The sequence below is a fragment of the Ovis aries genome, chromosome 10, assembly GCF_016772045.2.
Source record: "Ovis aries strain OAR_USU_Benz2616 breed Rambouillet chromosome 10, ARS-UI_Ramb_v3.0, whole genome shotgun sequence".
NCBI classification, from domain to species: Eukaryota; Metazoa; Chordata; class Mammalia; order Artiodactyla; family Bovidae; genus Ovis; species Ovis aries.
The window spans coordinates 42,240,767-42,255,491 of record NC_056063.1 but is presented as its reverse complement, the minus strand read 5'-3'; positions in this window follow the sequence as shown (position 1 = coordinate 42,255,491).

The window sequence follows — 14,725 nt, the reverse complement described above, 5'->3', positions numbered from 1 at the left end:
CTAGACCATTCAGGTATGACCTAAAGCAAATCCCTTATGATTATACAGTGGAAGTGAGAAATAGATTTAAGGGCCTAGATCTGATAGATAGAGTGCCTGATGAGCTATGGAGTGAAGTTCGTGACATTGTACAGGAGACAGGGATCAAGACTATCCCCATGGAAGAGAAATGCTAAAAAGCAAAATGGCTGTCTGGGGAGGCCTTATAAATAGCTGTGAAAAGAAGAGAGGTGAAAAGCAAAGGAGGAAAGAATAGATTCAGCATATTAGCAGCCTAAATAATTTAGACAAATGGTCTTTTCCCTAAATAGAGCTATAGCCACAGATATCTACAAAAAAATACATGTAAGCTGTGATGGAAGAAAACTCATTAAGGCCTAGATATCAGAGTCCACTCTATGTCTGCATGTGTCTTTGCATGTCCACCAAATATTTGTGTATAAAACACTTCCTTTTCCTTCTCTAGTGTGAATTGTCTTCCTGGCTTTTGAAGTCCTAAACCACTACCCTAACATCGTCCTTTGTCTTTAATTGATGAGGGTTTTGACCTTTTTGACAAGTCATTTAGTTTTTCTGGGTTTTTCCCATGTATACCTGTTATTGCAATTTTGTTTGATTTTCTCTTTTTTAATTTGTCTCATGTTAAATTAAGTAACAGTCATGAAAACCTAGAATTGTAGAGGAAATCTGTTCCTCCCTGACAACATCTCTTAAAGCTTCAGTGAGTGAAAATCCTTTTGCTGGTCTTGTCTTCATGTTGATGACTCACCAATCAGGGCCATGGTTGGTGAAGGCTGGGATAGCTGTGTTTCCAGTGAATTGGAGGTTCTTGATGTCTCATCACAGAAAGAATTCAGTGAGAGACAAAATTGTAGATAAGAAGTAGACTTACTCAGAGAAAAATACACTCTGTAGACAGTTTGGGCCATCTCAGAAGATGAGAGAGAACCTGATTATTTTTCATGGGCTGAATAATTTCATAGGCTAATGAGTGTGAGTTTTATTTTAATTCCTTCGAAGAATTGGACCAATATCCACTTTTTTACCTTTGATGGTTGGCCTCAGAACTGTCAAGGCATTGGTGGGTGTGTCACTTAGCCTCCAAATATATTACAATGAGTATATTATGAGGTTCAAGGTCTACTGGAAGTCAAATTTTCTGCCTAGTTGTTTTTAACCAGGTTTTGTCGTGTCCTGTGACCTAATTACTCTTTAAATCATTGTGCCTTGCCCCCTTCCCTCCTATTTCAGGCTTATATGGCTCTAAATTTTAGTGCATATTCAAGGATATCCATCTATGTATTTATCAGACTAAACATAAAAAACCTGATCCTTTTTGCAATTACAAATGACTCTTGGAGACTTTTTATAGTCACCATGGAAAAGAAAGTTAAGACAACTTATTTAAGTGCCCAGATTTGGTGAAGTTCCTTATTACTTTCAGACTTTTGTTGGTTGTATATGTCTATAATCATTCAGTGGGAAAAAAAAAAAAAAAAACTGTAACCAATAAGATTTGGTCTTATTACCTTGTAGAACAATAACCAGTTTTGTATTTAACCTGGCTGCCTTACTCTACCACTTTTTATTAGTTACCAATGCATTCTTAGCACTCCATATGCTCTCTGAACCAACTTTAATATTTGACTGGTTACCTCACTAATTAGTTGAATAAACTTTTTGACACACATTCATTGTATATTTATGTGATCATGCTTTTCAACTTTGAAGATTACCCTTTAAAAAAATGAAAGCACATGACTATTTTCCCCTAGAGAAACTTTATATTTCTTATTCATATATATATAAGTGTGAAAATTTATTTTTATTCAATAAATATTAATTGCATGTACAATTGTAAAGATAAATAAATATTAATATTTGTAGCTAGATTAAAGCTAAGAGTACATATTCTATTCAAGCTTAAGAGTGCTCTTAAATAATATTATTATAGTATAGATAGTTTCTGATAGAACTATAAAACATGAAATTATATGTTTCTTTATCCCTTTGTTTTCTATGACACTTCCTTTTTTTAAAACATGGCCACAATGAGAAATTCATCCCTCAGTGCCCATAAGCAAAATGCAAATTTTAAGACACGAAATCCTTGGATTAAAACCCTGTTTCATTTAACTTTTCTAAAAGGTCACTGATCTCTCTAGACATTAAATTTATGTTCTCCAGTTTGAGTATAAAAGTATCTGCTTTGAAATATTGTAGTGAAGAAAAAGTGATATTTTATTTATATCTATATTATCTATATCTCTCTATCGCTCTATCTATCTATATATAAAACATAGAAACTAGAATATGGGATATCACCAAATAAAAGTTCTTCTCTATTATTTATAATTCCCTCTTGATGACCCACAACCCAGGACCATGACTCTCCTGAGGAATACAACATGGCTTATTATCATATATCTGTCAATGTGAGACAACTATTTAATCACTCTAGATCTAAATTGTGTCAAATTCAAAATGAACGAAGTGAAGTAGAGGTACACAATTCAAAGGATGGCCCAGGGACCAACAACCTTGGCATTATATGGACATTTATTTTCTATCCCATTTTTCCCTGCATTTGAACTACTGAATCAAAAGTAGCATTTTTATAAGATCTTCAGGTGACTCATAGGCATAATGAATTTTAAGCAACTCCAACTAAATTACTCTAAGTTGTCTCTCTGCTCTCAATTCTGAAAATATAAAAAAAAAAGAATGCTTTATAAAATACCTATTATTGTATTAGGAAGAGTTTACACTAAACTTTTTAGTTTTATACCATCTCAGTTATCAGTTGCTAAGTTACAAACTGCTACAAAGCTTGGTGGAATGAAAACAATTAGTAAGAAATTCAGATAGGACATAGCAGGGACGCCTTGTATCTACTCTACAATGTCTGGGGACTTTGCTCAAAAGACTTAAACTGCTTGGGGTTGCCTAAATAACAAGGGAATGAAATTATTTATAGGGTTTTTCACACACAAAACTAGCACCTAAACAGAGATGTCTAGAAGGTTAGGCATATATGAATTGTAGATTAGAATGCCTACATGAAGTCTACTAAGAAACTTAAGCTTCTCAGAGTATTTAGACCATAGGATGGTAAAACTTCTGACATGCCATCTCAGGAGTTCAAGAGAAAATATTGTTTTGAACACAAGACAGAAACATTACCTTCATTCTCAGTGTATTTGACTACTCCAAACACTGCCAGATTTGTCCAGTTTCAAGGAAAGTATGGATCCTATATTTTCATAGAGAGGTGTCAAGGAATTAGCAGCCACGTTTTAAACTCTGCACACAAAGTTCTTTGCATTTACATGAAGCCTTGGCAAAACTTCCATCAAACTGAGTCCTCAGAATAATGAGTAGATGATGGCTAAAATTTTGGGGAAAGTGTCATAAGCAAAACGACAGAATAGGAAGTTTCAGCTCTTATTTCCAAACAGAAGCACCAGTCAAGGGACTAAAATACTTTATGAGAGGTCCAGAATTCAGTTAAGAAACTATATTAATACCAATGGAGTGAAGAACTAAAGTGCCCTGTCTTTCAGTGAGCTCCCTAATGGGTTGGCCTCTATCTAGCAGCACTGAAAAAAAAAAAATTGATATGAATTCCTTGGATAGCTAGGAACAATAAAAAAAAGAAAAGGAATGGGAGGGCTTGCTACAGTAAAATAATCTTGAGAAAGAAGAACAAAGCTGGAAATATTAAGCTTTCTGATTTCATATCATACTACAAAGCTGTAGTAATCAAAATAGTATATGGCATTGCATTAAAAGCAGACATATAGACCAATGGGACAGAATATAGCCTAGAAATACTCATGAATATATTAACCAGAGGCTCATCAATAAGTGAGCCAAGAATATATAATGAGGGAAAAATGATCTCTTCAATAAATAGGGTTGGGAAAACTGAATAGCGACATGGCAAAGAACAAAGTCGAATTCCTATCTTACACCATACCCAAGAATAAACTTTAAATGTATTAAATATTTAAATGTAACTATAAAATGTAACTATCTGAAACTATAAAACTCCTAGAAGACAACTCAGAGGGAAAGCTTCATGACATCAGGCTTAGCAATAATCCTTTGAATATGATACAAAAGCATAAGCAACAAAAGCAAAATGAGATTGTATCAAATTGAAAAGCTCCGCACAGCAAAGGGAATCAATGGAATTAAAATGAAATCTAAGTAAAAGAAATATTTTCCTAGATATATTTTTAAAAAGTTATTATTCAAAGTACATATTTTTTTTAAAATCACATGCAATTCAATACCAAATAATAATAATCCAGTTAAAAACTTCCAAATTGTTCTCCACAGTGGCTGTTTATGACCTTATAATCCCACTTCTGGGCATATTCCCAGAGAAAAACATGCTTCAAAAGGATAAACAAACCTCAATGTGCACTACAGTACTGTTTACAATAGCCGTGACGTGAAAGCAACTTAAATGTACATCAAGAGAGGAATAGATAAAGAAGATGTGATACATGTATACAATAGAATATTTGTCAACCATTAGAAAATAAAACAATGCCATTTGCAGCAACATGGATGGATCTAGAGATGGTCATACTAAGTGAGGTAAGTCAAAGAGATATATCATATGATATCACTTATATGCCAAATCTAAAAAGAAATTAGACAAATTAACTTATTTATAAAGCAGAAACAGACTCACAGACTTAGAAAACAAATTTATGGTTACCAGGGCATAAGGGTGTGGGGAAGGGAGAATTAGGGAGTTTGGGATTGACATGTACACACTGCTATACTTAAAATGGATAATCAACAAGGGTCTACTGTGTAGCACAGGAAATTTCAATGTTGTATGGTAGCCTGGATGGGAGGAGATAGAATGGGGGAGAATGGATATATGCATATATATGGCTGAGTTTCTTTGCTGTACACCTGAAACTATCAAAACATTGTTAATATGCTATACTCCAATCTCTGATGGCTCATATGGTAAAGTATCTGTCTGCAATTTAGGAGTCCTGGTTTTGATCCCTGGATTGGGAAGATCCCCTGGAAGAGGGCATGGCAACCCATTCCAATATTCTTGCCTAGAGAATCCCTATGGACAGAGGAGCCTAGTGAGATACAGTCCATGGGGTCACAAAGAGTAGGACATGACTAAGTGACTAAGCACACGCATACTCCAATCTAAAATAAAAAGTTAAAAGAAATGACCCGGTCAACAAATAGACTGCACACTTGCATAGATATTTATTCAAAGGAGAGTAAATGGCCAACAGGTAGGTGAAAACATAAAAAGATGTTCAACATTACTAATCATCAGGAAAATTAAGTAAAAACTGTAATGAGGTATTTCTTCATACATTTTAGGACAGCTGTTACAAATATACATCTACGTTTTATATATATATATATATATATATATATATCATTAATACATGTATATAATACATATATCATTTCATATATGTGCTATATACTTCTGTATATCATTACATTTATATATATTGTGGAGGATATGGAGAAGTTGGAACTCTTGTGCACTATTAGTGGCATGTAAAATGATGTAGCTGCTACGGAAAGCAGTATAGAGGTTTTAAAATAAATTTTAAAATAGAATTACGGTACAATACAGCAACCCCACTCTCTGGGTATGTATTCCAAATACTGAAATGAGGATTGCAAAGAGATATTTGCACTTTTGTGTTTATTGCAAAACTATTTATTCACAGTAGCCAAGACCTAAATGTCCACTGATGGATGAGTGAATGAACAAAATGTGATATATACATAAAATTTAATATTTTTCAGCCTGAATAAAAAGATATGATGCCCTTTTTTACAACATAGGTGAACCTAGAGGACATTATGCTGGACGAAATAAGCTGATCACAAAAAGAACATGATTCTACTTATTCGAGGTACCTAAAGCAGTCAAATTCAGAGAAGCAGAAAGTAAAATGGTTGCCTGGGGGAGAAGGAAACAAGAGCTGCTGTTCAATAGGTACAAAGTTTCAGTTACGCAAGTGAGTAATTTGCAGAAATCTACTATATGACATTATGTAATGTAGTTAACATATTATATTCTGCACTTACATTTTGTTAAGAAGGTAGATCTCATGTTAAGTGTTATTATATTCACTAAAAATAAAAATAAATAAGTCATCCAAAAGGAGGAAATAATGGCAGTTCTAAAAATCCAATATTACTCTAAAAGAAATAAGATTAAATCACTTTGTTTTATTGTTAAATTACATTAAATGTAATCTGCATTTGTAGTTTGTATCTGTTAATATACTTCATGTTTCTGTTACTACTTTAATTAGTGTTTCAGGTAAAATCAGGACTCACAGTTAAATTTGGATTTCAGTTCATTGACAATTTTTAAATAGTATAAGTATGTCCTAAATATTCCAAAGGACAGATTTCCTTTTAAAATTATTTTTATCTGAAATTGAAATAGGCTCTCAGGCTTATATTTATTTGTTTACTAAATCTGGCATCTGCTCTAGTCTTTGATTAATATTGATGCTTTAGGTAGGTGTTCTATATTTACCTAGATTCTTCTCTTACCCTACAATTCAATACAGAATATACTCTAGAATATATACACCTCAGTGTTAGGGCTACAGTTGGTCACAAATCTGAGTAATAATGAGTCCAAACTGGTAAAAAACTAACAGGAACTATGCTTTGAGACAAGAAGTCTTTTTAGATTTCTTCAAATTCCGACTGCTTATCTGTAACTCTCTCTTAAGATATTTTGATACATTAATGGTTATAAAGTTTTAGAATCCAGTATTCAAAGACATTGTGAATACTCAATCAGATATGTAATCAGAATATATATATATAATGAATTTCACCATATTGATAAACCCTGCAAAGCTGTAATCTTAGCATTCTTAGATTTCAAGTATCAAGATTATACACTTTTAACTGTGACTTTTATACCCTGAATTAAATCCTACACAAGTATTAGGAATTTAATATGTTTAATAAATTCTGGTTTAAAAATTAGAAATTATGTGGCTGAAAAATTATAAATTGGCACTCAAAAGACAGTTTCCAACATAACTTTATAAAGTAGAGAAGCAATTTTAATAATTTTTTTCTTAATGTTTTACTTCTTTAAATCAGGTTTCCAATAAATTATATATATATATATTTTTTAATATTTTACTTTTGAGCCTAGAAATAAATATTGCAAATATATGATGTTAAGTTGTGGGAAAATAGCTGAAAACTTAGTTTCGCATCTTTCTACAGCAATTATATATATATATACCTTAATATTTCCCTTCAGAAAAATCTAAAACATCTCAAAACTTTTCTCCTCACTAAATGTAAGTGCCTAATCCCTTCCATGTCTGATTTTGTGCATTAAAACCAGGTTATTCAACTGAAGCAAATCCACAGCTATGTTAATTTCTTGGAGGAAAAAAGTCTGTTGAAGAAGATAAAGCCTTTCCTACTTTTCCTTTTTCATATCAAAGGAAAATATAACTTTTTTATTTATGAAAACTTGTATGAGAGGAATAATTATAACCACATACTGTAAACTTCATATTAAATCATAGAGATTTGAGAAGAAAACAGTCAAATTTTTCCACTGCTTACATTAGCATTTCTACTGTTTGTATTTAAATATTTTTGCTGATGAGTGAGACAATAGTTTGAGGAAAATGTAGCAGGATACTAAAGGAACAAAAATGATGGAGAAAAAAACAATAATTTCTGGAAGAACTGTCAGAAAATACTGGCACCCATTATCACAGGAGCAAACATTTTAGTAGAGACATAATAGATTATTAGCCTTATTTTCATTTTAATGTAGCTCTATCTGTTTTCAGGGTGATTTAGAATTATGATATTATTAATTCTAAAAAGATTCTCAAGATTCCAAATATGTAAATGTTATTTGTTAGCAATGATATGCTGGTAGAACTTGCCCTTGAATATCTTATTTACTTCTGAAGTATAAATTATTGTATTTGCAAATTCAAAAACATATTTGCTCAAACACTAATCATAAATGCTTATAGGAAAGTAAAAACAAACCAGGAAAATTATGTTTACGTTTTCACAGCACACATTCTTTTTTAGAATTACTAATTTGGTAGAAATGTATTGAACATTGTGCTAGGAAACAAAACACTAAATAGATTATTTGAAATATTTTGCTAATAATTTTACATCAGATTCAGAAAAAACAACAAACTGTCAAAAATTCTTAAAGAGATGGGAGTACAAGAACATCTTATCTGTCTCCTGAGAAACCTATATAGGGTCAAGAAGCAACAGTTAGAACTGGACATGGAACAATAGACTGGTACAAAACTGAGAAAAGAGTATGACAAGGTTGTATATTGTCACCCTGCTTATTTAATTTATATGCAGAGTACATTATGTGAAATGCTGGGGTGGAGGAATCACAAGCTGGAATCAAGAAGGCTGAGAGAAGTATCAGCTTCAGTATTCAGATGATACTATTCTAACGACAGAAGGTGAAGAGAGACTAAAGAGCCTCTTGAGGAGAAGGAAAGAAGAGAATGAAAAATCTGGTTTAAAACTCAACTTTCAAAAGACTAAGATCATGGCATCTGGTGCCATCACTTCATGGCAAATAGATGGGGAAGCAATGGAAACAGTGATGGACTTTATTTTCTTGGGCTCCAAAATCACTGTGGATGGTGACTACCACCATGAAATTAAAAGACGTTTGCTCCTTGGAAGAAAAGCTATAACCTACCTAGACAGCATAAAAAAAGAAGAGACTTTACTTTGCCAACAAAAGTCCGTTTGGTCAAAAGTATGGTTTTTCCAGTAGTCATTTATGGATGTGAGAGCTGGACCATAATGAAGACTGATCAGCAAAGAACTGATGTTTTCATATTGTGGTTCTGTTTAAGAGTCCCTTAGACTGCAAGGAGATCAAACCAGTTAATCTGATGCTAAGACTGAAGAACTGATACTAAGGCTGACGCTCCAAGTCTTTGGTCACCTGATGTAAACAACTGACTCACTGGAGAAGACCCAGATTCTGGGAAAGATTGAAGGCAAAAGGAGAAGGGGTCATCAGAGGTTGAGGTGGTTGGATGGCATCACTGAATCAATGGATTTGAGTTTGAGCAAGTTCCAGGAGGTGGTGAAGAATAGGGTTTCCTGGCATGTTACACTCCATGGGGTCACAAAGAGCCAGACAGGAACTAGCAACTAAATGACAGCAACAGAGAAAACAGAATTATAAGGTGGGAAAAATACCATCACATGAATATGTAGTAAAACAAATTATTTTTTGTTCAATATATTACTTATCAGTAAAGGTAATTTGTGCTTTTTTGGTAATAAAGTATACACAGAAAAATATATACCTTTTTTGACTTACCATGAGGTGGATTATCTCCCCCCCAAAAAACAATTTTAGTTGAAAATATCTTAAGTTGAAAATATATTTAATACTTCTAACCCACTAAAAATCATATCTTAGCCTAGACTACTTTAGAGGTTCCAAGAATACTTATATTAGCCTACAGTTGTTCAGAATTATCTCACACAAAGCCTACTTTATACCAAACTGCTGAATATCTTACATACTTTATTGAATATTGCACTGAAAGTGCAGAATGTTTGTTTACCTTCATGTTTACATAGCTGACTGGGAGATGTAGCTCGCTGATTCTATCCAGGATCATGAGACATCATTATGTGGCATTTACCACTAGTCTAGGAAAACACCAAAATTCAAACTACAATTTCTTCTGAATATGTATTGCTTTTGCACCAGCATAAAATGGAAAACAAAACAAAACAAAACAAAACATATGAGTTGAACCATCATTAATTGGGATTTTCTGTAGCAATTTAAATGGAAATTGGAAATAGGTGATGACATAGAAAAAAGAACAACAAAAAAGTTTATATTGTAGCTCAATATTAACTATAAATGAATTGAAAGAAATGAATTAAATACCTAATGCATTTGAGGGCACAGTGTGGATTTTCATGTATGTTTATGGAATAAAGGAAAGCATGGATGGGAGAGTAAAAAGTTACAGTCACTACCTATGAGAGTTGTGGTAGCTTATGTCCAATATGATGAAGTTAAAGTGAAAGTCTTTGACTCTTTGCGACCCCAGGGACTATCAGTTAAGTTCAGTTCAGTCGCTCAGTCGTATCTGACTCGTTGTGACCTCATGAATCGCAGGACGCCAGGCCTCCCTGTCCATCACCATTTCTCGGAGTTCACTCAAACTCACGTCCATAGAGTTGGTGATGCCATCCAGCCATCTCATCCTCTGTTGTCCCCTTTGCCTCCTGCCCCCAATCCTTCCCAGCATCAGAGTATTTTCCAATGAGTCAACTCTTCGCATGAGGTGGCCAAAGTACTGGAGTTTCAGCTTTAGCATCATTCCTTCCAAAGAACATCCAGGGCTGATCTCCTTTAGAACGGTCTGGTTGGATTTCCTTGCAGTCCAAGGGACTCTCAAGAGTCTTCTCAGACACCACAGTTCAAAAGCATCAATTGTTTGGCGCTCAGTTTTCTTTACAGTCCAGCTCTCGCATCCATACATGACCACTGGAGAAAACATAGCCTTGACTAAATGGACCTTTGTTGGCAAAGTAATGTCTCAGCGCTTCAATATGCTACCTAGGTTGGTAATAAATTTTCTTCCAAGGAGTAAGCATCTTTTAATTTCATGACTGCAGTCACCATCTGCAGTGATTTTGGAGCCCAAAAAGATAAAGTCTGACACTGTTTCCACTGTTTCTCCATCTATTCCCCATGAAGTGATGGGACCAGAGGCCATGATCTTATTTTTCTGAATGTTGAGCTTTAAGCCAACTTTTTCATTCTCCTCTTTCACTTTCATCAAGAGGCTTTTTAGCTTCTCTTCACTTTCTGCCATAAGAGTGGTGTCATCTGCATATATCAGGTTATTGATATTTCTCCTGGCAATCTTGATTCCAGCTTGTGCTTCTTCCAGCCCAGTGTTTCTCATGATGTACTCTGCATATAAGTTAAATCAGCAGGGTAACAATATACAGCCTTGACATACTCCTTTTCCTATTTGGAACCAGTCTGTTGTTTCATGTTGCTAACTGTTGTTTCCTGACCCTCATACAAGTTCCTCAAGAGGCAGTTCAGGTGGTCTGGTTTTCCCATCTCTTTCAGATTTTTCCACAGTTTATTGTGATCCACACAGTCAAAGGTTTTGGCATAGTCAATAAGGCAGGAAGAGATGTTTTTCTGGAACTCTCTTGCTTTATTGATGATCCAGCACATGTTGGCAATTTGATCTCTGTTTCCTCTGCTTTTTCTAAAACCAACTTGAACATCTGGAATTTAACAGTTCATGTATTGCTGATGCCTGCCATGGAGAATTTTGAGCATTACTTTATTAGCATGTGAGATGAGTACAATTGTGCCATAGTTTCAGCATTCTTTGGCATTGTCTTTCTTTGGGGTTGGAATGAAAACTGACTTTTCCAGTCCTGTGGCCATGGCGGAGTTTTCCAAATTTGCTGGCATATTGAGTGCAGCATTTTCACAGCATCATCTTTCAGGATTTGGAAGAATTCAACTGGAATTCCATCCCCTCCACTAGCTTTGTTTGTAGTGATGCTTTCTAAGGTCCACTTGACTTCACATTCCAGGATGTTTGGCACTAGGTGAGTGATCACACCATCGTGATTAGATTATCTTGTTCATGAAGACATTTTTTGTAGAATTCTTCTGTGTATTCTTGCCACCTCTTCTTAATATCTTCTGCTTCTGTTAGGTCCAAACCATTTCTGTCCTTTATCGAGCCCATCTTTTCATGAAACGTTCCCTTGGTATCTCTAATTTCCTTGAAGAGATCTTGAGTCTTTCCCATTCTGTTGTTTTCCTCTATTGCTTTTCATTCATCACTGAGGAAGACTTTCATATCTCTTCTTGCTAGTCTTTGGATCTCTGCATTCAGATGCTTATATCTTTCCTTTCCTCATTTGCTTTTCTCTTCTCCTCTTTTCACAGCTCTTTGTAAGGTCTCCCAAGGCAGTCATTTTGCTTTTTTACATTTCTTTTCTATGGCAATGGTCTTGATCCCTGTCTCCTGTACAATGTCATGAACCTCAGTCCATACTTCATCAGGTACTCTATCTATCAGGTCTAGTCCCTTAAATCTATTTCTCACTTCCAGTGTAAAATCATAAGGGATTTGATTTAGGTCATACCTGAATGGTATAGTGGTTTTCCCTTTAATTTAAGTGTGAATTTGGCAACAAGGAGCCCATTTTCTGAGTCACAAGTGCGGCCGAGGTCAGGGGCAGATACTGGGAAGGGCAGCGGCCAAGAAGAGCTGTCCCATATTTGAGGTCAGGGGTGGTGACAGGGAGGAGCTAACCCACATCTGAGGTCAGGGACAGCGACCAAGAGGAGCTACCACAGGTCTAAGGAGCGGTGGCTGTGCGGGCACAGGAGGGCTAAGAGGAGCTACTCCATGTTCAAGGTCAGGAGGGGCGGCAGTGAGGAGACACCCCTCGTCCAATGTAAGGAACAGCAGCTGTGCTTTGCTGGGGCAGCTGTGAATTGATACCCCACGTCCAAGGTAAGAGAAACCCAAGTAAGAAGGTAGGTGTTGCAAGAGGGCATAAGAGGGCAGACACACTGAACTAGTCAATCTAATCACACAGAAAATTAGTCAATCTAATCACACTAGTACAACAGCCTTGTCTAACTCAGTGAAACTAAGCCATGCCCATGGTGTCACCCAAGATGGGAAGGTCATGGTGGAGAGGTCTGATAGAATGTGGTCCACTGGAGAAGTAAATGGCAACCACTTCAGTATTCTTGCCTTGAGAACCCTATGAACAGTATGAAAACACAAAATGATAGGATACTGAGGAGGAACTCCCCAGGTCAGTTGCCCAAAATGCAACTGGAGATGAGCAGAGAAATAACTCCAGAAAGAATGAAGGGATGGAGCCAAAGCAAAAACAGTACCCAGTTGTGGATGTGACTGGTGATAGAAGCAAGGTCCAATGCTGTAAAGAGCAATATTGTATAGGAACCTGGAATGTTAGGTCCACGAATCAAGGCAAATTGGAAGTGGCCAAACAGGAGATGACAAGAGAGAATGTTGACATTCTAGGAATCTGCAAACTAAAATGGACTGGAATGGTTGATTTAACTCAGATGACCGTTATATCTACTACTGTGGGCAGGAATACCTTAGAAGAAATGGAGTATCCATCATGGTCAACAAAAGCATCCAAAATGCAGTACTTGGATGGAATCTCAAAAACGACAGAATGATCTCTGTTTGTTTCCAGGGCAAACCATTCAATATCACAGTAATTCAAGTCTATGCCCCAGCCCGTAATGCTGAAGAAGCTGAAGTTGAATGGTTCTATGAAGACCAATAAGATCTTTTAGAGCTAACACCCAAAAAAGGTGTCCTTTTCAGTATAGGGGACTGGAATGCAAAAGTAGGACGTCAAGAAACACCAGGAGTAACAGGCAAATTTTGCCTTGGAATAAGGAATGAAGCAGGGCAAAAGCTAATGGAATTTTGCCAAGAGAACGCACTGGTCATAGCACACACCCTCTTCCAAGAACACAAGACTCTACACATGGACAACACCAGATGGTCAACACCGAAATCAGATTGATTATATTTTTGCACCCAAAGATGGAGAAGCTGTACACAGTCAGCAAAACAAGACCTGGAGCTGACTGTGGCTCAGATCATGATCTCCTTATTGCTGAATTCACACTTAAATTGAAGCAAGTATGGAAAACCACTAGACCATTCAGGTGTAACCTAAATCAAATCCCTTATGATCATACAGTGTAAGTGAGAAATAGATTTAAGGGACTAGATCTGATAGATAGAGTGCCTGATGAACTATGGACAGGTTCTTGACATTGTACAGGAGACAGGGATCAAGACCATCCCCATGGAAAATAAATGCAAAAAAGAAAAATGGCTCTCTGAGGAGGCCTTACAAATAGCTGTGAAAAGAAGAGAAGCAAAAGCAAAGGAGAAAAGGAAAGGTATAAGCATCTGAATGCAGAGATCCAAAGTATAGCAAGGAGAGATGAGAAAGCCTTCCTCAGCCATCAGTGCAAAGAAATAGAGGAAAAGAACAGAATGGGAAAGACTCGAGATCTCTTCAAGAAAATTAGAGATACCAAGGGAACATTTCATGCAAAGATGGGCTTGATAAAGGACTAACAGAAGTAGAAGATATTAAGAAGTGGTGGCAAGAATACATAGAAAAACTCTACAAAAAATGTCTTCATGAACAAGATAATCACAATGGTGTGATCACTCACCTAGAGCCAGACATCCTGGAATGTGAAGTCAAGTGGGCCTTAGAAAGCGTCACTACGAACAAAGCTAGTGGAGGGGATGGAATTTCAGTTGAACTCTTTCAAATCCTGAAAGATGATGCTGTGAAAGTGCTGTACTCAATATGCCAGCAAATTTGGAAAACTCCGCAGTTGCCACAGGACTGGAAAGGTTGGTTTCATTCCAATACCAAAGAAAGGCAATGCCACAGAATGCTCAGACTACTGCACAATTGTACTCATCTCACATGCTAGTAAAGTAATGCTCAAAATTCTCCAAGCCAAGCTTCAGCAATAAGAGAACCATGAACTTGCAGATGTTCAAGCTGGTTTTAGAAAAGGAAGAGGAACCAGATATCAAATTGCTTACCTCTGTTGGATCAT